Source organism: Eptesicus fuscus, chromosome 25 (genome assembly GCF_027574615.1).
Source record: "Eptesicus fuscus isolate TK198812 chromosome 25, DD_ASM_mEF_20220401, whole genome shotgun sequence".
In the NCBI taxonomy this organism is placed as follows: Eukaryota; Metazoa; Chordata; class Mammalia; order Chiroptera; family Vespertilionidae; genus Eptesicus; species Eptesicus fuscus.
The window spans coordinates 7,709,056-7,730,634 of NC_072497.1; the positions used below are offsets into that span (position 1 = coordinate 7,709,056).

The 21,579-nt window shown below is 49.7% G+C and overlaps 1 protein-coding gene across 3 annotated transcripts in view; it reads right to left on the minus strand.

The window, feature by feature from the left end:
• Window positions 1-21,059, minus strand: part of MCTP2 (multiple C2 and transmembrane domain containing 2) — a 146,287-nt gene extending 125,228 nt beyond the window's left edge. For all 3 annotated transcript variants that reach the window (XM_054713240.1, XM_054713242.1, XM_054713241.1), the window contains exon 1: window positions 20,940-21,059. The gene's annotated coding sequence lies outside the window, so the exon portion shown is untranslated. The remainder of the gene's footprint in view (window positions 1-20,939) is intronic.
• Window positions 21,060-21,579: the final 520 nt, after the last annotated feature.

The following is a 21,579-nucleotide window of genomic DNA, read 5'->3' on the forward strand; positions in this document are numbered from 1 at the left end:
GTGGGCCCCTGGATCCGGGTGAGACCACGCGACCAGGGGTCTGAGAGAGGTAACGCGCCCCTGGGTCCGGGTGGCTTCGTGCACCTAGGTCCAGGTGAGGCCACGTGCCCCTGGGTCTGAGAGAGGCCACGCACCCCTAGGTTCGGGCGAGACCATGTGTCCCTGGATCCGGGTGGGGCCTCGTGTACCTAGGCCCGGGTGGGGCCGCGTGCCCCTGGGTCTGGGGGAGGCCAGGCGTCCCTGGGTCCGGGTGAGACCGTGTGTCCCTGGATCCGGTTGAGGCCTCGTGCGCCTAGGCCCGGGTGAGGCCACGTGCCCCTAGGTCTGGGGGAGGCCAGGCGTCCCTGGGTCCGGGTGAGACCGTGTGTCCCTGGATCCGGGTGAGACCTCGTGCACCTAGGCATGGGTGAGGACACGTGCCCCGGGGTCTGAGAGGCCAAGCGTCCCTGGGTCCGGGTGAGACCATGTGTCCCTGGATCCGGGTGAGGCCGCGTGCACCTAGACCCGGGTGAGCCCAAGTGGCCCTGGGTCTGGGAGAGGCCAAGCATCCCTGGGTCCGGGTGCGACCATGTGTCCCTGGAGCCGGATGAGGCCTCGTGCACCTAGGCCCGGGTGAGGCCACGTGCCCCTGGGTCTGGGAGAGGCCAAGCGTCCCTGGGTCCGGGTGAGACCATGTGTCCCTGGATCCGGGTGAGGCCTCGTGCACCTAGGCCCGGGTGAGGCCACGTGCCCCTGGGTCTGGGAGAGGCCAAGCGTCCCTGGATCCGGGTGAGACCATGTGTCCCTGGATCCGGGTGAGGCCTCGTGCACCTAGGCCCGGGTGAGCCCAAGTGGCCCTGGGTCTGGGAGAGGCCAAGCGTCCCTGGGTCCGGGTGAGACCATGTGTCCCTGGATCCGGATGAGGCCTCGTGCACCTAGGCCCGGGTGAGCCCAAGTGGCCCTGGGTCTGGGAGAGGCCAAGCGTCCCTGGGTCCGGGTGCGACCATGTGTCCCTGGATCCGGGTGAGGCCTCGTGCACCTAGGCCCGGGTGAGCCCAAGTGGCCCTGGGTCTGGGAGAGGCCAAGCGTCCCTGGGTCCGGGTGCGACCATGTGTCCCTGGATCCGGATGAGGCCTCGTGCACCTAGGCCCGGGTGAGCCCAAGTGGCCCTGGGTCTGGGAGAGGCCAAGCGTCCCTGGGTCCGGGTAAGACCATGTGTCCCTGGATCCGGGTGAGGCCTCGTACACCTAGGCCCGGGTGAGCCCAAGTGGCCCTGGGTCTGGGAGAGGCCAAGCGTCCCTGGGTCCGGGTGCGACCATGTGTCCCTGGATCCGGGTGAGGCCGCGTGCACCTAGGCCCGGGTGAGCCCAAGTGGCCCTGGGTCTGGGAGAGGCCAAGCGTCCCTGGGTCCGGGTGCGACCATGTGTCCCTGGATCCGGATGAGGCCTCGTGCACCTAGGCCCGGGTGAGCCCAAGTGGCCCTGGGTCTGGGAGAGGCCAAGCGTCCCTGGGTCCGGGTGAGACCATGTGTCCCTGGATCCGGGTGAGGCCTCGTACACCTAGGCCCGGGTGAGCCCAAGTGGCCCTGGGTCTGGGAGAGGCCAAGCGTCCCTGGGTCCGGGTGCGACCATGTGTCCCTGGATCCGGATGAGGCCTCATGCACCTAGGCCCGGGTGAGGCCACATGCCCCTGGGTCTGGGAGAGGCCAAGCGTCCCTGGGTACGGGTGAAGCCAGATCCTGGGTCCGGGTGAGGCTGTGCGCCCCTGGATCCATCCGGGTGAGGCTGGGTCCCAGGCCCGGGTGAGACCACGTGCCCCTTGGGTAGGGGTGAGGCCACGTACCCCTTAGTCTGGGTGACGCCGTGCCCCTGGGTTCGGCCGAGACCAAACCAGAGGGAGTCGGACCTCCATTACCACCATTTGTCCACCATCCAGAGCTGAGGGGTCAGTGCTGACATGTACACATAAGGAACTACTGGACATTGAAATTGGGTCTCAAAAGAACTGTTGGTCCAGGGGGAAGCTCGCTACAGATTGACTCATTTGCCTGTCAGCATAACTATTATTGCTCGTCTCACATTCAGTTCTTATTAGTATATATCTAGTGACATATGATCTCGCTCATCTAGGGGAAATGATGAACAACATAGACTGAGGAACAAGAACAGAACCAGAAGCAAGGAGGCATCGATCGGACTATCGGGCCTCAGAGGGAGGATAGGGGAGGGTCGGGGGAGGGTGGGGGGGAGGGGGAGAGTTCAACCAAAGGACCTGTATGCATGCATATAAGCCTATCCAACGGTTAAGTTCAACAGGGGATTGGGGCATGCGTGGGAAGAGGGGTGGGATGGGAATGGGGGGATGAGGACAAATATGTGACACCTTAATCAATAAAGAAATTTAAAAAAAAAAAAAAAAAAAAAAAAAAAAAGAACACACTGGATCAGGTGGATTTAATAGACATTTATAGAACATGTCACCCCAATGCAGCAGAGTATACATTCTTCTCAAGTCCACATGGGTCATTCACAAAGATAGACCACATGTCAGGACACAAAACAAGTCTCTACAAGTTCAAGAAGATTGAAATCATACCAAGCATCATCAGAGACCACATGGGATGAAATTAGAAATCAACTAGAGTAAAAACACCCCAAAACATTCGAACACATGGAGGCTAAATAGTATGTTATTAAATAATGAATGGGTTACCAACGAGATCAAGAAAAATCAAAACTTCCTGGAAACAAATGAAAATGAACTCACAACAACCCAAATCTCTGGGACACAGCAAAAGCAGTGCTGAAAGGGAAGTTCATAGCACTCAAAAATTAATAATAGACTATTTAGCCCTAACTGGTTTGGCTCAGTGGATAGAGCATCGGCCTGGGGACTGAAGGGTCCCGGGTTCGATTCCAGCCAAGGGCATGTACCTTGGTTGCAGGTACATACCCAGTAGGGGGTGTGCAAGCGGCAGCTGAATCGATGTTTCTCTCTCATCGATGTTTCTAACTCTCTATCATTCTCCCTTCCTCCTTGTAAAAAAATCAATAAAATATATTTTTAAAAATAATAATAATGAGCTATTTAACCCTACAAAAAGGGGGTGAGGGTGAAGGTGGGTTAGAAGAGGTCAATGGGAGAAAAAGGGGAACATCTGTAATACTTCCAACAATAACAATTTTTTTTTTTTTAATTATAGCCCTAGCTGGTATGGCTCACTGGATAGAGTGTCCGCCTGCGGACTGAAGGGTCCTGGGTTCAATTCCGACCAAGGGCACATGCTGGAGTTCTGGGCTCGATGCCTAGTGGGGGGCGTGCAGGAGGCAGCCAACCCATGATTCTCTCTCATCATGGATGTTTCTATCTCGCTCTCCCTTCCTCTCTGACATCAATAAAAATATATTTAAAAAATAAAAATAAAGTATAGATCAGCATATCAGGCATCTGAACATCAAGGGATCCCATGAAACAGCCAGAAAAAAATGGCTGCTCTAAAAATAGCAGGCACACTTCCTAAGCAATTGCTTTTATCTCAAAGAGAGTGAGGATCAGGCCTTGCTTTTTTGGGACTCGTTGGAACTCTGGCCAAACTGAGAGTTCATCTCTCCCTAAAGGCCTAGTTTAACATGCCCTCCTGTCCACCTTTTCCTATTTGAGAACTTGGCCCCTTAATTATTTTCCTTACCTTCTGGGGGGAGAGTTTTTTTTTGGTGTTGGTGGTAAATAAAAGTAAAATAAAAAGGCAAGTTAAGTATGGATAATTCAGTTGCTTACTATTGTGGGCTGATGTGCCGAACTCTGCCTTAAATACGTGTCTGTAAGTGAAGATTCTGCCCCAAATCCAAGGGCATATTGCATCCTGCCGGCTTCTGAAACAGGCTTATGGTCACAAAGATTGAAGTCGGAGTCCATTTTGCACCACAAAGGAGAAGTAATAATCTAGGTTTCTTTTTCCATAAAGGAGTTATATGCACAATTCATTTTGCAACCAACGGAACATAATACAAACCTTTTGCATATATGCTTTATGGAGCAGTAAATATATTAAATGCACACTAAATGGGACATTTAAACACTCTAGCTTGCCCTTTTTCCGATTCGTTTTTATTGAGATACTACAAACCCATGAGTAGGCTGGGAGAGGGCCAGCACACCATGGGGTCTGCATAGAAAAATACTGGAACTTCCATTCCGACTGACCTAATGCGTCCTTTTAATTCCCTTTTTTTTTTTTTTGCGTCTGTTTAATAATATATGTAATATCGGTACCACAGTACAGGTGCATAATTTATAAGGAAATAATGTACACTCACTCACATTGGGTGTGCCTGCTGACTGGCTGTATTATGAAAAAAAGAATGGGGAACATTTCAAAAGCGTTTGGCCCATTCAACCCTTTATTCTGCTGGAAATATAATGCTAACCTGCAATACTAAGAAGAGATGGTGTGTTTCCCCTGCAGGCAATGACTATTTTCAGAACCGCGTCTCTCCTTTCAGAAAGAAGTATCAGGGAATGAATATAATACACACCAGACAAGCCGAAATAGGCAAGATGCTTGTGTGTGTTTTTTTTTTTTAAAAAGTTGCAAGTGTGATTTAAACAGGGTTTTCGGTAAACACTGCTGTCACCTCCTCTGAAGGGTGGTTCTCTTGGGAATCCCATTAAGCATTGATTTCAACAAATGATCTCATTTGTCTCAAGTTTTCTCTTAACATTTACAAACTGCACGATGGTGCTTCCTTCCAGCACTTTCATTTAATTTGCATTTTCAACAGCAGACACAGAGGACATCCTGTGCACTCGCCCAGGTGAGGAGGCAAAGGTAGGAAAAAAAAAAATAAGATTTGCATCTCCTTTGAGAGCTGAGTCACTCACAATTAGAGCCAGATTCACAATCACACCATGAAAAGGAACCCACGTATCTGGTGGTCGGAAGCCGTGATTTAGCTGTGACATCATAAATAGCACCCGGGGAATGGAAGCGCTGAGGGGACCACAGCACCAGGAAAGGTTAATATGCAGAAATAGCCATAAATATTCTTCAAATGGCAATGTTTCCAGAAACGAAATGACTTTTCCTTTTTGGTGCCCCCGGCTCACCATAGTTATTCCACCCACTGCTGCAGGTGCAAAACCTACAGGAGATAAGGCTGAGTTGAGCCTGATCTGTCACCAACTGGGCAAGTTCCTCTTCTGAATGAACTCCCAGGGTGGGCTTTCCACTGCCAAGGTTGGATCCTGGTCAAGGGCACATGCCCGGGTGGCGGGCTGGATCCCGACTGGGGGGCGTGCAGGAGGCAGGCAATCCATGATTCTCTTTCATCATGGATGTTTCTCTCTCTCCTCCCTCTCCCTTCCCCTCTGAAATCAATAAAAACCTATTAAACAAAAAAGCAAAAAACAAAGAAAAGACACCTTTTGGATGACATTGGAATTATTGGTGCACTGGAGTGGGAAACAGCACGGAAAAGTACAAAGGTTAATAATGTATGCATGCATATAAGCATAACCAATGGACGCAAGACACTGGGGGATGAGGGCATGTATGGGAGTGGGGTAGGGGGGCAATGAGGGGATATGGACACATGTAATACCTTAATCAATAATAAATAAATAAATAAATAAATACATAAATAAAGAAATATAAAAAAAAAGAAAGATAAAAAGAAAGAAAAAAAAGTAATGGAATTAGATATCCTATGAAGGAAGTACCGATAATATCCAGAAGCAATTAGAAAGGAACTACATGAACAACTAAATGCTATGAAGAAAGCATCTGTTGTCAGCGATCTGCCACAGAGGCATCCAAAGCTCTCTATCACATCACCCCCTCTCCCCTCCCCCCCCTCACCACCCCCACCCCCCCACCCTCCCACCCTCCGCGCTGCCCCAGTCTCTTTGCACACACGTGCAACCCTGATTCTACACTTTGAAACTGGAGCTACTGAAGGGGAAAATAAACAGTGTCCTTCCGACCATAAAGAACCACGTTCCAAGCAGATGCTGATTTCAACCCTCCCATGAGCTAAAACACCAGATTTTCTTTTTTTCTCTAAGCTGCTGAAAACAACAACAACAAAAAAAAACACGTTCATTTTCCATCCTGGAATGTTAATGGTTATGACTGTACGAATATGGCAAATAAATTATACCTGTGACACAGAAAGTTGAGGAACTTTCGTACCGCTCATGTTTTTTATGAGTTAAACAACAAACAACCTCATAAATAGTAATGAAGGAATAAAATACACAACAGCCATTCTCCTGAGGAACTCGGGAGTCCAGTAGGATGAGAGATAGCAAAGCAATCCCAGTACAGCACAGTGTGAGCTATGAGGTGTTATGAATGAGACCCTAATGGAGCACACAGTAGGTACATTAACCTAACATGATGAGGTCCTAGACCAGGGAAGAAGCAAGCAGAATGGAGGTGAGGAGACCGACTGAGAAAGTGAATTATGTAACCTACTGATGATCTGTGTTGGGAGGGGAGGGGAGGGCAAAGGAGAGTGTGTAAGGTTTCCAAATGGAAATCGGGGAGGAAAAGCGAGTAAGACCAAAAACGGTGAAAGAGGAGGAAGTTTCAAAGAGGGCTCCATCATTTCAAATCCTCCAGAGAAGTTGGCTGAGGGAGGCTGAGACACATCCCTTGGTTCTGACTGCTGAGAGGGGGATAGAGACCTTGGCGACACCAGAAGCCAGAATGCAGGGCACAGGGGAAGCAGGAAAATAAGATATGACAGAGAGACATCCTGTTAAGCAGCTTTGCTATGAAGAGGAGAGTGTCGTATGCCAGGGGACATACAATAAATAGTATCATTTGACTGAGATAGGTTAAATTTTCAACATCAAACTCATAAACTCAAACTAAGTAGAAGCTGTAAATATGTAAGATTCGGATTTTAATGTCAGATCCCTCAAAAAAAAAATCTCACAATTGCCTTTCTCCTGGGTATTATAGTTTTCATGTCTTATTTCAATGGCGGGCAATTCTACCTAGTTAGAAGAGACGCTAGCCTTAGATTATAGGTTCAAAACTCTGGAATTAGAAAAGATTTAAGTTTTGTTTGTTTGTTTTTACTTTCAGGGACAAGAAACTAAACAAGAGACATGAATGGAAAAATTGTGGTTTACATTTCTCTTCTCTGTGGCACCCAGTGCAGTGATCAGCTTTTAGTAGAGGCCTAATTAACATTCATTAAATGGAACTAAAGGTCAAATGGCTAATTAGGATAGATACACGGCTGGAATCTAGGTATTTTGACTCTCCAGTGACAACTCGAAAAGTTGTGCCTTGCCCTAACCGGTTTGGCTCAGTGGGTAGAGCGTCAGCCTGCGGACTGAAGGGTCCCAGGTTCGATTCCGGTCAAGGGCATGTGCCTTGGTTGCGGGCACATTCCTAGTAGGGGGTGTGCAGGAGGCAGCTGATCTGATGTTTCTCTCTCATCGATGTGTCCAACTCTCTATCCCTCTCCCTTCCTCTCTGTAAAAAATCAATAAAATATACATATTTTTTTTAAAAGGTGTGCCTTGCACTTGCAAAAACTTTAAAAAAAAAAAGAAATTATTCTCAATGTCATTAATCATTAGGAAAATGCAAATCAAAACCACAATGACAAACCACCAGACACTCGTTAGAATGGTCCCTATGGGAAAAAAAAAAAAAAGTGTTGCCCAACCAGCGTGGCTCAGTGGTTGAGCGTCAACCTATGAACCAGGAGGTCATGGTTCAATTCCCGGTCAGGGCACATGCCCAGGTTGTGGGCTCGATCCGCAGTGGGGGGGCGTGCAGGAGGCAGCCGATCATAGATTCTCTCTCATCATTGATGTTTCTATTTCTCTCTCCCTTTCCTTTCCCCTCTGAAATCCATGAAAAAAAAAAAAAAAAATATATATATATATATATATATATATATATATATATATATATATATTTTTTTTTTTTTTTTTTTTTTTTTTTAAAGTGTTGGTGCTTTGGAATCCTTGTGCAGTGTTGGTGGAGTGGAAATGTAAAATGGTGCAGTCACTATGGAAAACAGTATAATGGTTCCTCCAAAAAATTAAACATAGAATTACCCTATGTTTCAGCAATTCCACTTCTGGGTATACACCCCCCAAAAAAGTGAAAGCAGGGACTCACAGAGGTATGTGTGCACCCATGTCTGTCAATCAAACCAAAGTCCCCCAAGGGCCACTATTTTCAAATCATTTCCCAAAGCCATGCTTTTGATGCCCTTATATAAATATCAATGGACGGCTTCTCATTTGGATCAGATCCTTGCTAGAACTTGACCGCGGGGACATTTCCCACTGCTTCTCACTCTATACGTAATTGACACCGATTCACACTGAATGATACAAGGGGGGTGGCGTTTGTTCCCCAGAACAGATCGTTTTTGTGCTGAAATTGTGGGGCTGTGCTGTCCATTTTGCTGTCTTAGCCCCTTCATGCTGAATTCTATAAATAAGCCTAAAAGCCAAAATGTATTATTCCAGGCCACTTTTCTCTTAATTCTGTGACGGTTCCCTGAGCGATTTCTCCTTGCACAGCTCATGTCACTTAATACAGAGACCCTCACCGAGCTAATAAGAGGGGACACGCACAGCTCTCGTCTCCATAGGCAGGTACCAATTCACTTTGACACATTTCTTGTGAAGGTTATTGCATGGTGTTAGCTCTCCCGAGAGCCCAGTGGTCTGCCTTCATGTGTTTTCAGATTTAGAGTATTTTAGAGAAAATCCATACAAAAATACACAGCCCAATGGCTCCGGTGCTAACTCCCAGTACAAGCTGACGGGGTGAAATATGAAATTATTCCAGGTGAGGAACAGAATGTCTTGCAGTTTGCACAGGTGACAACTGGGTTCATGCAAACTACAAATGCACGCCGAGGCTAGGAGATTTAAGACAGAATGCTCACTATTCAGTGATATATGTGTAGAGATAGACGCACACATCATAAAGGGAAATATAGATACGCACACATCATAAAAGGAAATCTGAACCACTAATCCCCATTATTGCCGCCATTAAAATTTAAGTCTCTGATGCTGGATAGTGACCTGGAAAATGATTTATGATATAACTAGAGGCCTGGTGCATGAAAATTCATGCACTGGAGGGGGAGGTCCCTCAGCCTGGCCTGCCCCCTCTCACAGTCGGGGAGATCCTCAGGGGCGGGAGGCGACCCAGCAATCAGGGGAAGGTGACACCCCATCACACCTCTGCTGCTGCCACTGCCGGCAGCGCAAGCCTCAGCCGGCCCTGGTTACCTGAGCCTTGGGCGGCCCTGGGTGGCTGGGGGGCTGAGGGGACTGGGGGACTCCAGAGGCAGGTACACGGAGCAGCCGGACCCGCCTGCCGCCCCAGTGGGGCTGAGGGGACTGGGCGCCACCATCTTTGAGGGCAGGGCAGTCAATTAGCATATTCCTTCCTTATTGGCTGTGGGTGCCACCATCTTTGAGAGCAGGGCAGTCAATTAGCATATTCCCTCTTCATTAGATAGGATTGTAAATAAAAAACACACAAACTATAAAATGGCACCTACACTATGCTTAAAGTCTATGAAGTTATGTGTCAGTATGGACTAGAATATAAGGAACATGGAAAGTCTTTTTTAAAATATATTTTTATTGATTTCAGAGGGAGGGAGGGAGAGAGAGAGAGGGAGAGAAAGAGAAACATCAACGATGAGACAGAGTCATTGATTGGCTGCCTCCTGCAAGTCCCACACCGGGAATCGAGCCTGTGCCCTGACTGGGAATCGAACCGTGACCTCCTGGTTCATAGGTCGAAGATGCTCAACCACTGAGCCACGCCGGCCGGGCTGGAAATACTTTTCATGGTCGTTTTTTCAAGGCAGAGAATATTGGATTTTTTTCCTAAATGTTTTATTTCTGTTCCCTTTTATACTGACACCATGTGTTTCTGTAATACATAGCCATAAAAATCAAGGTAATGTGTGCAGTGGTATTTTCTGTTAAGAGTATGTTTTCCTCCAGCAGGAAGGAAAAATCCCATCCAAGATATTCTTGGATGAAACTAGGTTTCTGATGGCCAGCTCAGCTCCATTCGGGCAGCTGCCTGCAGAGCCCTTACTGCCAAGGATCGGGAGGCTCAGTGGGAAGCGTGGCACTCTCATTGTGAGTATGGACTCTGGGCTTCCGGAGATAATGCCCAAATGAACCTTCCCCAGTTTTCTACCGTCTCTCATGCCATGCAGACCAGCTAGGGAGAGACTCGGGAGAGATCAATACCATCCGAACAAATCTCCCCAATGAGCTAAAACACTGCCCAATAAAGTTTTTAAATAGGAAGAATCATTAGGTTCTGTTAAGATAGGCAAGCACACCTTCTAGCTCATTAAGGCCAAAAGGAAGGGTTTCAACCCTGGGACGCACAGAGGAGCGGCTGGAACCCCAGGATTCGAGGACTTTCCTGGAATTTCGGTTGGAACGGATCTCGGGGACCGTCTAGTCTTAGGTCTCAACACCTTCACTGGGAACCTGGACAGAGTAGGATGGTTAAGATGAGATGTTCCGCGGCTTGGAATGAAACAGTAAGGGGGGAAAGGTAAAATTCAGCGGGGTGACCCCCGTACCAGCGACTCCGCTTCCTCTGAGCCTCAGTGTTCCTTTCCATGCAATGGGGATGAGCTGACCTAGCAGGTTCCTGAGAGAACCAGGAATGACTTAGTGATCTGGGATTCTGAGCTCAGGGTGATAAAGCTAGACACTGACCCAGGCTGGAGGCTGGGGAGGAAACAGTTAATAAATAACTGAACACCAATCCGGGCCACACCTATGTGTTCACACTTTTTTTTTTTAATGTCACATAAATAGTTCACGATATTTAAAAACAATTCATCATTGGGGGGTGGGAGCGGCGGGGGGGGGGGGGGGGGAATGGAGGAAAAAGGAGACTCATGTAATACTTTAAATGATAAAGAATTTAAATTTTTTTGAAAGTAGCTTTGTGCCCGAAGATTCAGAAAAAGGAAGGGACATTTCGCTTATAACATTGAGCAAAGGTTTCAATGGGAAGCTGGGAAAAGCAAACAATGAAGATGTGTGGTTGAATTATCAAAAAAAAAAAAAAAAGAATTCATCATGGACTGACTCGGTTCTGCCCCGTCTCCTGGTTCAATATTAGCACAGGGCCCGGCTCTTATTCTTGGCTCACCCTGCAAGTCTCCCCGCCAGCTCAGGAGATTTAAGAGAATAAAGGAAATGCCAGCGGAAGCCTACCTGTTTGGACAGGCCTACCCGCTGAAGGCAATTTCCACGGAGGCCTCCTGCAAAGTTCCACACACTCAACTATGTCGGAGAAAGTGCACACAGCACAGCAGGGAAGGGAAGGAGGAACCCGGAGGGGAGGGTGGGGGGAGGTAACGGCTCCAGCGATCGAGAGACTTCTATGTCCCAGCAACAGCCAAGAAGATTCCAGAAAAACATGTCCCTGTAGGCCAGGACTTGCAGATGCGTTTTACTGCACAGACTGTGTCACCAACTGACCACGTGGGAGGGTAAGCGGGCCTTCGGCACCTCTGGGCTCCAACTGGTTCCAGGGGGGACAGCAGGAGGTTGAAGAGCTGACCCCAAAAGTCATTTCCAGACTACAAAGCTAATTTTTTTTTTTTTTAATCTTCACCTGAGGATATTTTTCCATTGATTTTTAGAGAGTGAAAGGGAGGGAGAGAGAGAGAGAGAAAGAAAGATCGATGTGAGAGAGACACATCAACTGGTTGCCTCCCACAGGAGCCCGGGATCGAGCCTGCAACCGAGGTACGTGCCCTTGACCGGAATCAAACCCAGGACCCTTCAGTCTGGGGTCCAAGGCTCGATCCACTGAGCCAAACTGGCTAGGGTGAATTTGGTAGATATAAAATATTTTACATTGGGCACAACACTTCTATATACACTGAGTGGCCAAATTATTATGATCTCTGCACGCATAATAATCTGGCCACTGTGTGTGTGTGTGTGTGTATTAGAGGCCCGGTGCATGAATTCGTGCATGGGTGGGGTCCGGCCAGCCTGGCCAGGGGGAGGGGACATGGGCGGTTAGCCAACCTGCCTGCTGGTGGAACTCCTGGTCGAGGGGACAACTTACATATTAGCCTTTTATTATATAGGATATACACTGAGTGGCCAGATTATTATGCGTTCAGAGATCATAATAATCTGGCCACTCAGTGTATATAAAAGGCTAATATGCAAAGTGTCCCTGCAGGAGTTTGACTGGGAGACCGAGAGTTCTATCGCTTGCTATGACGTGCACTGACCGAGGGGGCGGGGAGGAACAAAGGAAGGCCCCGGCCGGCCAGCAGCCGGAAGGCCTCGATCGGCTCTGATCGCCAGCCAGGCCTAGGGACCCTGCCCATGCACAAATTTCGTGCACCGGGCCTCTAGTATAACAACATTGTTGGCTGTTGTCATTCAAGTAATGATGTTCTTTCCCCATCTATTACCTAAGTGCATAGGCTCAACCCCACATCTTTCATAATGCTAAAAATAGTTCCCCAACCACCACCAAAAGAAGAAGAAGAATTACACAAGAATTATTTTTCTTTGTTTCTGGTTTGGTTTGGGGTTTTTTGTTTGCTTTTCTGTTTTATGCACTGTCACCTTGGTTGCCGGTTGGACCCGAACATGGTCACGGCCACACAAATAGGTTGAATCCTTTCTTTTTAATTTTCCTGATCAGTTTTCAGATGAGTATTCTCATGAATACTCCTGTTTATTAGCTGCCTTTCAATAGACAGAGTGGAAACAGGCTATCCTAAACTTTCCAAGTTCCTCCAAAACAACCACCCATCAATTATACACTGAGTGGCCAGATGATGATGATCTCTGAACGCATAATAATCTGGCCAATGTATATCCTCCTATATAATAAAAGGCTAATATGCAAATTGTCCCCTCGACCAGGAGTTCGACCAGCAGGCAGGCCGGCCAACCGCCCATGTCCCCTCCCCTTGGCCAGGCTGGCCGGACCCCACCCATGCACGAATTCATACACCGGGCCTCTAATACACACACACACACACACACACACACACACACACACACACACTGAGTGGCCAGATTATAATAATCTTTGAGATCATAATAATCTGGCCACTCAGTGTATATAAAAGAATAGGATTAATTTACGATGAACATAAATGACAAGTGAGTGTTTCTAATAAAAGACAAAAAAATGAAGATGATGGATAGCAAGCATTTGACCTTGTGACAATGATATGGGCTCAGATTCTGAAAAGGTAGCTCAATTGGTTAGAGCATCGTCCCCACGCACCAAGGTTGTGAGTTCAATCCCCAGTTGGGCCACATACATACAAGAAGCAGCCAATGAGAAATCAACCAAAGGACATGTATGCATGCATATGAGCATAACCAATGGACACGGACACTGGGGTGCTGGGGGCTTGTCCTGGGGGGTGGGAGTGGCCGGGGAGGGGTCGATGGGGAAAAAAGGAGACATATATAATACTTTAAACAATAAAAAAAGGAATTTTAAAAAAAGAAGCAACCAATGAACGCATCCTTAAGTGGGACAAGAAGTCTCTCTCTCCCCCTCTCCTCTCTCTCTCTCTCTCAAATCAATCAATCAATCAAAAATGTCAACAATTCTGAAAACCAGCTTTCAACAAGCCCCTGGCCAGGGCCCTGCCCAGGCCTGTGGTGTTGGCTTCTGCAGGTTGAGGGCGGCCTCCCACACCCCAGCTGGGCTCTCAAAGGCACCACAGGCCAGAGGGAGTGGCGATTCCTCTCCACCCACTTCCCCCTTCCCCTCGTCCCCCTTTCCCTTGTCCCTCCGCCGCCTGGCCGGGAGCATCGTCCACACGTCCCTGGTGGCCTGCTTCTCACCTACCCCCTCTCCTTGAGAGTCCGCAACATTCAATCGTGGATATTATTCAATCCATTGCTTCATTCCGTTGCCATGCCAGCTGTATTATTCAACCGGTTGATAGTCCATTATCCAAGGACCACCCCAAGACCAGTTCCCTCGGATCTCTGTATGGCCAACCCCTTTCCTGGGCTGCAGAGCCTTAGCCCAGCCAGCTGTCCACCCACCACCTCTCCCGTGGGGTCATCCAGCCGTTTCAAACCTACAGTGTCCACAAGACGCGTTCTTCTTCTCTAAAAACAGCCTCCTCTAGGCCTGCGTTGTTACTGGCACCAACCCAGGGGCCCAAGGCACACCTTATCCCCAGCGGTCCCTCTCTCTCCTCACCCACCTCCACCTGGTCACCTGGCATCTCCCAAACCCTCCCACCCCTCTGCTTCCTGCTGCCTTCAGCCGAGCACTGTAACTTGCTCCTAAACTAAAACTCCTTTAAAAAATATATATCCTATATAATAAAAGCCTAATATGCTAAGTGTCCGGTCATCTGGTCGGCTGTTCAACCAATCAAAGCGTAATATGCTAATGATATGCTAAGGCCACTCAACCGCTCGCTATGACGTGCACTGACCACCAGGAGGCAGATGCTCGGACCGGTAGGTTAGCTTGCTGCTGGGGTCGGGCCTATCAGGACTGAGTGAGATGGGCCAGACACGCCCTGGAGCCCTCTTGTGGTCCCTCCCTGGCTGGCCAATCTCCCATGTCCCTCCCTGACCCCGATTGTGTACCAGTGGGGTCCCTTGGCCTGGCCTGTGCTCTCTCTCAATCTGGGCTGTGAGGGGGACCCCCCGCCTCGCCCCAGAGTGCATGAATTTCATGCACTGGGCCTCTAGTATATATATATATATATATTATTGATTTCAGAGAGGAGGGGAAAAAGAGAGAGAGACAGAAACATCAATGATGACAGAGAATCAGTGATCGGCTGCCTCCTGCACGTCCCCTACTGGGGATGGAGCCTGCAACCCAGGCATGTGCCCCGACCGGGAATCCAACCGTGACCTCCTGGTTCACAGTTCGATGCTCAATCACTGAGCCACCACGGCTGGGCTATGGTAACTTCTTATCTCCTCTCCCGCCGACGCACTGCCAGAATCAGAGCATCTGACCCAGTCACCCAAATCATTGCCCAGCAAGTGATGCCCTGTCAAGGGATCAAGTCCATCTGGTTACCACTGTATTTGCTCCGGTGTCTAATAGTTAACACTTGGCACAGCGAGGCCAGCAACCAATGACCCATGAATGAATGCCTGCATGGACGAGACAGCTGGTACTCTCAGCATTAAACTCTGCCTCCGGCCATAAGCTCAAATTAATGTTTGCCTACACATTTGTCAACTGAAGTAGAAGACACGGTCACCTGAGTTTCACCCCCAAAGGCAAGCCATCTCTCTACACACTCACCTATATGCTCGTAGCCACAGCTGAATCCTCTTACTCAGGCTGCCTGACATGATGGGGCTACTCTGTGATAAATGTACAGACTTGGGGGTGATAATTATTTCTTTCAGAAAAAAAAAAAAAAATTACTGAAAATGCAAGACACAGTTCTTCTAGGTTCTTTCAAAACACACCATCACTGCCCTAGCTGGTGTTGCTCAGTGGATAGAGCACCGGCCTGTGGACTGAAGGATCCCAGGTTCAATTCTGGTCAAGGGCCACATGCCCGGGTTGCGGGCTCGATCCCCAGTGAGGGGCGTGCAGGAGGCAGCCGATCAATGATTCTCTCTCATCACTGATGTTTTTTTCTCTCTCTCCCTCTCCCTTTCTCTCTGAAATCAGTAAAAATAAGAAATGTTTTAAAATACTTTAAAAACACACACACCTGCCCTGGCCTGTTTGGCTCAGTGGATAGAGTGTCAACCTGCGGACTGAAGGGTCCCGGGTTCGATTTCGGTCAAGGGCACGTGCCTTGGTTGCGGGCACATCCCCAGTAGGGGAGTGTGCAGGAGGCAGCTGATCGATGTTTCTCTCTCTTCGATGTTTCTCACTCTCTATCCCTCTCCCTTCCTCTCTGTAAAGGGTCAATAAAATATATTTTAAAAATAAATAAATAAAAATAAAAACACACACACCTTCACCTTCAAGTCCCCTGTGGCCTGGGCAGGGGGTTGGCCTTTAGGGGGAAACCCAGCATCTGAAACAAGGCCATCGTCCACTGCCACCCACTGGGGAACCCCGGGGAGCCCACGGTCACGCAGGGAGAGCAACTCACTGTTGTGCAACCCGCTATACGCAATCGTGTCCGCTCGCTTGTGAAACTTTAAAAATTTGCAGTAGGAGGAAATGACCTAACGCCCTTCCCCTCCGATGTCCTGGCAGTGCGCCCCTAAAGAAAAGCGTGAGAACCCCAAGAGGTGAGCAAGCGACTATGCCAGCTCAGGACCGCCATTCCCATCAGCCTCAGGCCTGCCTTCCAGACCTGGCCCGAAATACCCACACCCGGGGAGGGCCCAGCCGGCCTGCATCCGCATCCTTACAGCCCTGGCACCTGGGGCACGCCCCTGACGGTCTCTGTGCCTCAGTTTCTCCACACTGAATTGGAGGTGATCAGAGCCCTGCCTGGTAGGATTGTGTTAACGAGGAAAAGAGCTAATAATCCTTAGCACATATTGGCCAAGCCCAATATGTCAGCGACAGGAATGTAAATGATAACTCCATCACCATCAGGACAGATTAGCCCCGTATTCATCTCTTCCCTCCCTTCCCTCTCCACAGGGGGAGGGGCTGCGGTTCCCAGTCATTAGCTCCAGAAGCATCTGGAAGGAAGGCCTCTGGGAGAACGCAGGTTGCCCACACGGGGAGCTTCCGACCTGGGGCTGGGGTGGGGCCGGGGACATACATTTCCAACCGGGTAACCTCAGGTGTGTGGGTGCTGGGGTTTGGAAGGCACATTGAGAAACACTGAGGGCCTTACTGCATCCGTGGGGGGTGTGGGGGTGGCCCGAACGCCCAGGGCCCTTCACACACCCGGGGACCCTCCGAACACCCGGGGGCTCTCCGAACACTGGACGGTGCTCAGGGAAACCAGCTCTATGAGCCCGGCCGGCGTGGCTCAGTGGTTGAGCCTCGAGCTATGAACCTGGAGGTCACGGTTCCATTCCCATTCAGGGCACATACCCATGTTGTGGGCTCCATCCCCAGGAGGGGGCGTGCAGGAGGCAGCCAATCCATGATTCTCTCTCATCATGGATGTTTTTCTCTCTCCCTCTCCTTCCCTCTCTGAAATCAATACAAATAAAAATAAATAATAAAATAAAATAAAATAAAATAAAATAAAATAAAGCAGCTCCGTGAGACCAGGATCCCCCTGGCAATGGGGACTCGTCTGACTCAGTGCCCAGGACACAGAGAACCCTCAACAAATGGTGACGGGGAGCCCCAGGCCCCCCTAGAGAACCAGCCACCTGGAGACCAGCCTGGGGGCCCCCCCTCAGAACTGTTGGCTGGACAGGAAGTGCCCCAGGCCCCCATGAGCCCAGGGCCCCTGGTCCCTCCGCCCCAGCTAGCAGTCCCCTCCATGAGCAATGGGCCCTGAGTCCTCTGCCTCCAGGTACCTGTCACTCTTGCAAGGGGATGGAGCTGTGGCTTCAGGCTTCTCCCAGGCACAGGCTGCGCCCATCCCCACCCCCTCCTGCCGAGTGCCCTGGGGGCAGGGGAAGCTCGGCTGCAATCAGGAAGCCCTTCTGGGTAAGCATTTCTGGTAAATGGCCCACAAAGACCTCAGAGCCGGAGCCCTCCAGCGAACTGTCATCTCTCTTTCTCTTTCTAAAGACGGATTCCCGGTCATCACTAACTTTGTAGTGTTTTTCTCAAGAGAGGATGGCAAATGTGTTCACCTTAAACACATGTTTTTTCTTCCATTACAGTTTCCATTCAAGGTTATTTCGGATTCGTTTCAGGTGTCTACCATTTAGGGCTCACAAAATCTGGGCCCACCCCAGTTCACACTCCTCCTCTGTGGCATGTCAGGTTTTCTCCAGTTCGTCACTCACCCTGCCCTCCAATGACAGCATCTTAACCAAGCCAACCACACCTTTTTTTTTTTTCCTACTATATAGATTTTTAATTGATTTCAGAGAGGAAGGGAGAGGGAGAGAGAGAGAGAAATATCAATAATGACAGAGAATCATGGATCGGCTGCCTCCTGCACGCGCCCCACACTGGGGATCGAGCCCACAACCCAGGCATGTGCCCCCGACCGGAATGGAACCCAGGACCCTTCATTCCGAAGGCTGACACTGTATCCACCGAGCCAAACCAACTAGGACCCAATCACACCTTTAGGACCCAAACACCTTCCAGGCAGGATTTCGAATGCTTCTAAATGAGATTCAAGGTGTGTTATCAAGGTCACGGTCAAAAGCAAGATCCAGGCAGAACAGCCTGTTTGATCCTCCCAACACAGGCATAAAAATTTGCTTTGACAAAAACCACTTTCTTCAACTCCTGCTGCTAATCCTATATAATAAAGAGCTAATATGCTAATTAGACCAAACAGCAGAACCATTGGCCAAGGCCCTTGTAAAAATTTTGTGCATTGGGCCTCTAGTTTAAATATAAAATCCCTCGCCAAAACCGGTTTGGCTCAGTGGATAGAGCTTCGGCCTGTGGACTGAAAGGTCCCAGGTTCGATTCCGGTCAAAGGCATGTACCTTGGTTGCGGGCACATCCCCGGTAGGGGGTGTGCAGGAGGCAGCTGGTCGATGTTACTCTCTCATCAATGTTTCTAGCTTTCTATCCCTCTCCCTTCCTCTCTGTAAAAAATCAATAAAATATATTTTAAAAAATAAATAAATAAAAATAAAATCCCTCAATTTTTGTGTGCAATCAGCAATGATTATAAGGAAGGGTTTAAGAAAGCAAGTGTCCTTCCGTGTCAGGAGATATTAATTAAAATGCTAAGCACTATTTTCATATTCATCCCACACAATACAGTCATTCTAATTGGAAAATCACTTTTGGGGTGTACACACACGTAAAGAAATTGTCAGTTGTTACAGATCCGGGACTCACAGACTAAATTAGGGATTTTAGGATTTCTTTGCAAATAAGTTTAGCAGTCTAGCTTTCCAGAGATAGATTTCAGGAAAAATGGCTACATCTTTTCATATAAATATTAGCTATCGTTATCAATATCTGATTCTAGATTTTTACATAAACATAATGTCCTTTCTAGGGGACAACACCATTCTCTATTCACCTGGAAACTATGGAAGAAATCAAGCTGAATTATGTAAAGTCAAGCTGATTCATATAACTTATATAAACTTATAACTTGTATAAGTTTATGTAAGTTATATATAAATATATATGATGTAAAATCAAGTTGATTTACATATAGTATCTACAGATTGCAAATTTATAGATATGATATAAATCAGGCTGCATTAGATCAAGCACATGAATAATATGAAAATCCGCTGTGACTTCAATGCGTGATACACAAGGAATACATAGTTTCCCCTGCTTGGATATATTAGGGCCTTAAAAATATGTGAAGGAAGACACAGAATACATCTTATTATTAAAAATAGCTGTTCTTCTTGCCCCGGACTGCTCATGGTTCAACCTCAGGAGTAGAATAAAAAAAAAGTGCTCATTATATTCATGAAGTTATTATTTCAACTCCCAGCATGTCGACAGTTGGCAAAGGTAAATTTAAATCCTCACTGCCATGCAATCTTCCAGATGTGCCATCTCCCAGCAGCATGGCATAGAGAGCACGCATGGGTCCCTGTCAGAAATACCCACATTCAATGCCCAGGTCTACCAGTTACCCGGAACAAAGTGCCAGCCTCTTCCCTGCCTCAGTTTCCCTTCCGTACAGGGGGAGTAATAATATCTACCTTGCATATTTCATGCATCGGGATAAAGGGCCTAGTGCGGGCCCTGGACAAAGGGTAGATGCTTAAAACCTTATTTAAGGATGGTTTGGATCCTCCCTGTCACTTTGGATGCCAGGCCAGGCCGATGACCTTCTTAGCTGTTCCTTCTCCTTGCCTTTCAATGCTCATGACCGTCGATTCTTGCAAAGTCGAAGAAGCAAACGCTCAATGAGTCCATTCTTGGTCTCTCCAAACCTCCACCTGCGCGGAAGGAGTGCCCTGACCCTCCCCTTTGTGTCAACACCTGCGCACACCCGCTGGCTGGCTCAGAGGTCCCCCCCCTCCCCCGGCCCCCAACAGACGCACAGCAAATATTTGTTCAATGGAAAGGCTGCTGACCCAGGTGGGAAATGAATGCGAGTGGAAATCACACTCCACGGCCCTGTTTGCGACTCGGGGTGTCCCTGAGGCAGGTCTTCTGAGCGGTCTGGCCCCTGGAAGTGCCCTCCGCAAAGGTCACCTCCAAGCACAATCAGGGAGGCATCTGGCCGCGGTGAAGCCCTCACACTGGGCGCACGCGTTGGCCCGCAGGTTCGAACCCGCTTTGGAGAAACGGAGAAACGAGACCCTTTCTAAAAGCCACCTGCGCGCTATTTGCCTAACAAATGGCCAGCGCGCCGGGGAACTCATTGCTGAAGCAATTTCCTCAACTTAACCACCATCACTTTTTTTTTTCTTTTTCTTTTCTAATGTGACGACGCATTGGAACCCCCACAAGGGCAAGGCTTTCTGCTTTGGTGGCGCTGAGCCAAGGTCTGCGGAGGGGACCAGAGTGGAATCTCCGGGTCCCCCCGAGGGCACCGCATCGGATCCCACCCAAGTGAGGGGCTCACCTCTGTAGAGTGTCCCGACGGTGGAGGTGGAGGTGGAGGTGGCAACTCCGCAGCCGCCAGGAGACCCGATGTGTCCTACCCAACGCGGGGCAGGTCCCCACCGCCGCGTGCGCTCCCGGCACCCGCGCCTCGGGTTCCCGCCTCCCGCGCTCAGCACCGTCAGGCCCTGAGCCAGCAACTCCCCGGCGGTAGCTCCTCCGAGTCCCCTCCCCGGTCCCCACGTCCCCACTTCGGCTGAGAGGTGCAGCCCGCCCGCAGGAGGGAGCTGGCAGGGACCCCGGTGCCCGCCCGCGCGCGCCCAGGTGAGCCGCGCCCCGCCCTCACCTGTCCGGGATCCGGGGCCGCGTCCCGGCGGCACTGGGGGCTCCGTGCGCCCCTCACGTGCGCGGGACCTGCGCCGCCGTCGCCTCCGACGCCCGGACGCAGCGGGGGCGGGGGCACCGCCGGGGCCGCCCCACTTCCTCGGCCCCCGCAGGCAGCCCCGCCCTCGGAGGGAGGAGGCGGCCGCGTCACCTTGCCGCCTCCAGCGCCCGGGAGCGGAGGGCGCGCCGCCTTCCCTCCAGCTGATGCAAGAAGCGCCGCGGCGGCCGGGTTCTGGGCGCCCCGCTGGGCGCAGAGGGAAGGATGAGGGGAGCCCTGTAGTCGGGGCTGGCTCCTTGGGAAAGGAAGGTGTGCCCAAGAGGTCTGGCCGAGACTGGGGGACTGCAGTTCCCCCGCGCTGTGGTTCAAAGTCAGGCAAGGGGACAGGAGCGGTTTGCACACTTGAAGTCGCTTTGGATTTGCCTTCTCTGGTGCTTGCTCCCAGAGGTCCCTGAAGGGTCCATGGTGACAGAGCAGCCTCCTTTCTTAAAAAATAAAAATAAAAATTTTTTTTTATTGATTTCAGAGAGGAAGGGAGAGGGAGAGAGGGATCAATGATGAGAGAGAACCGCTGATTGGCTGCCTCCTGCACGCCCCACACTGG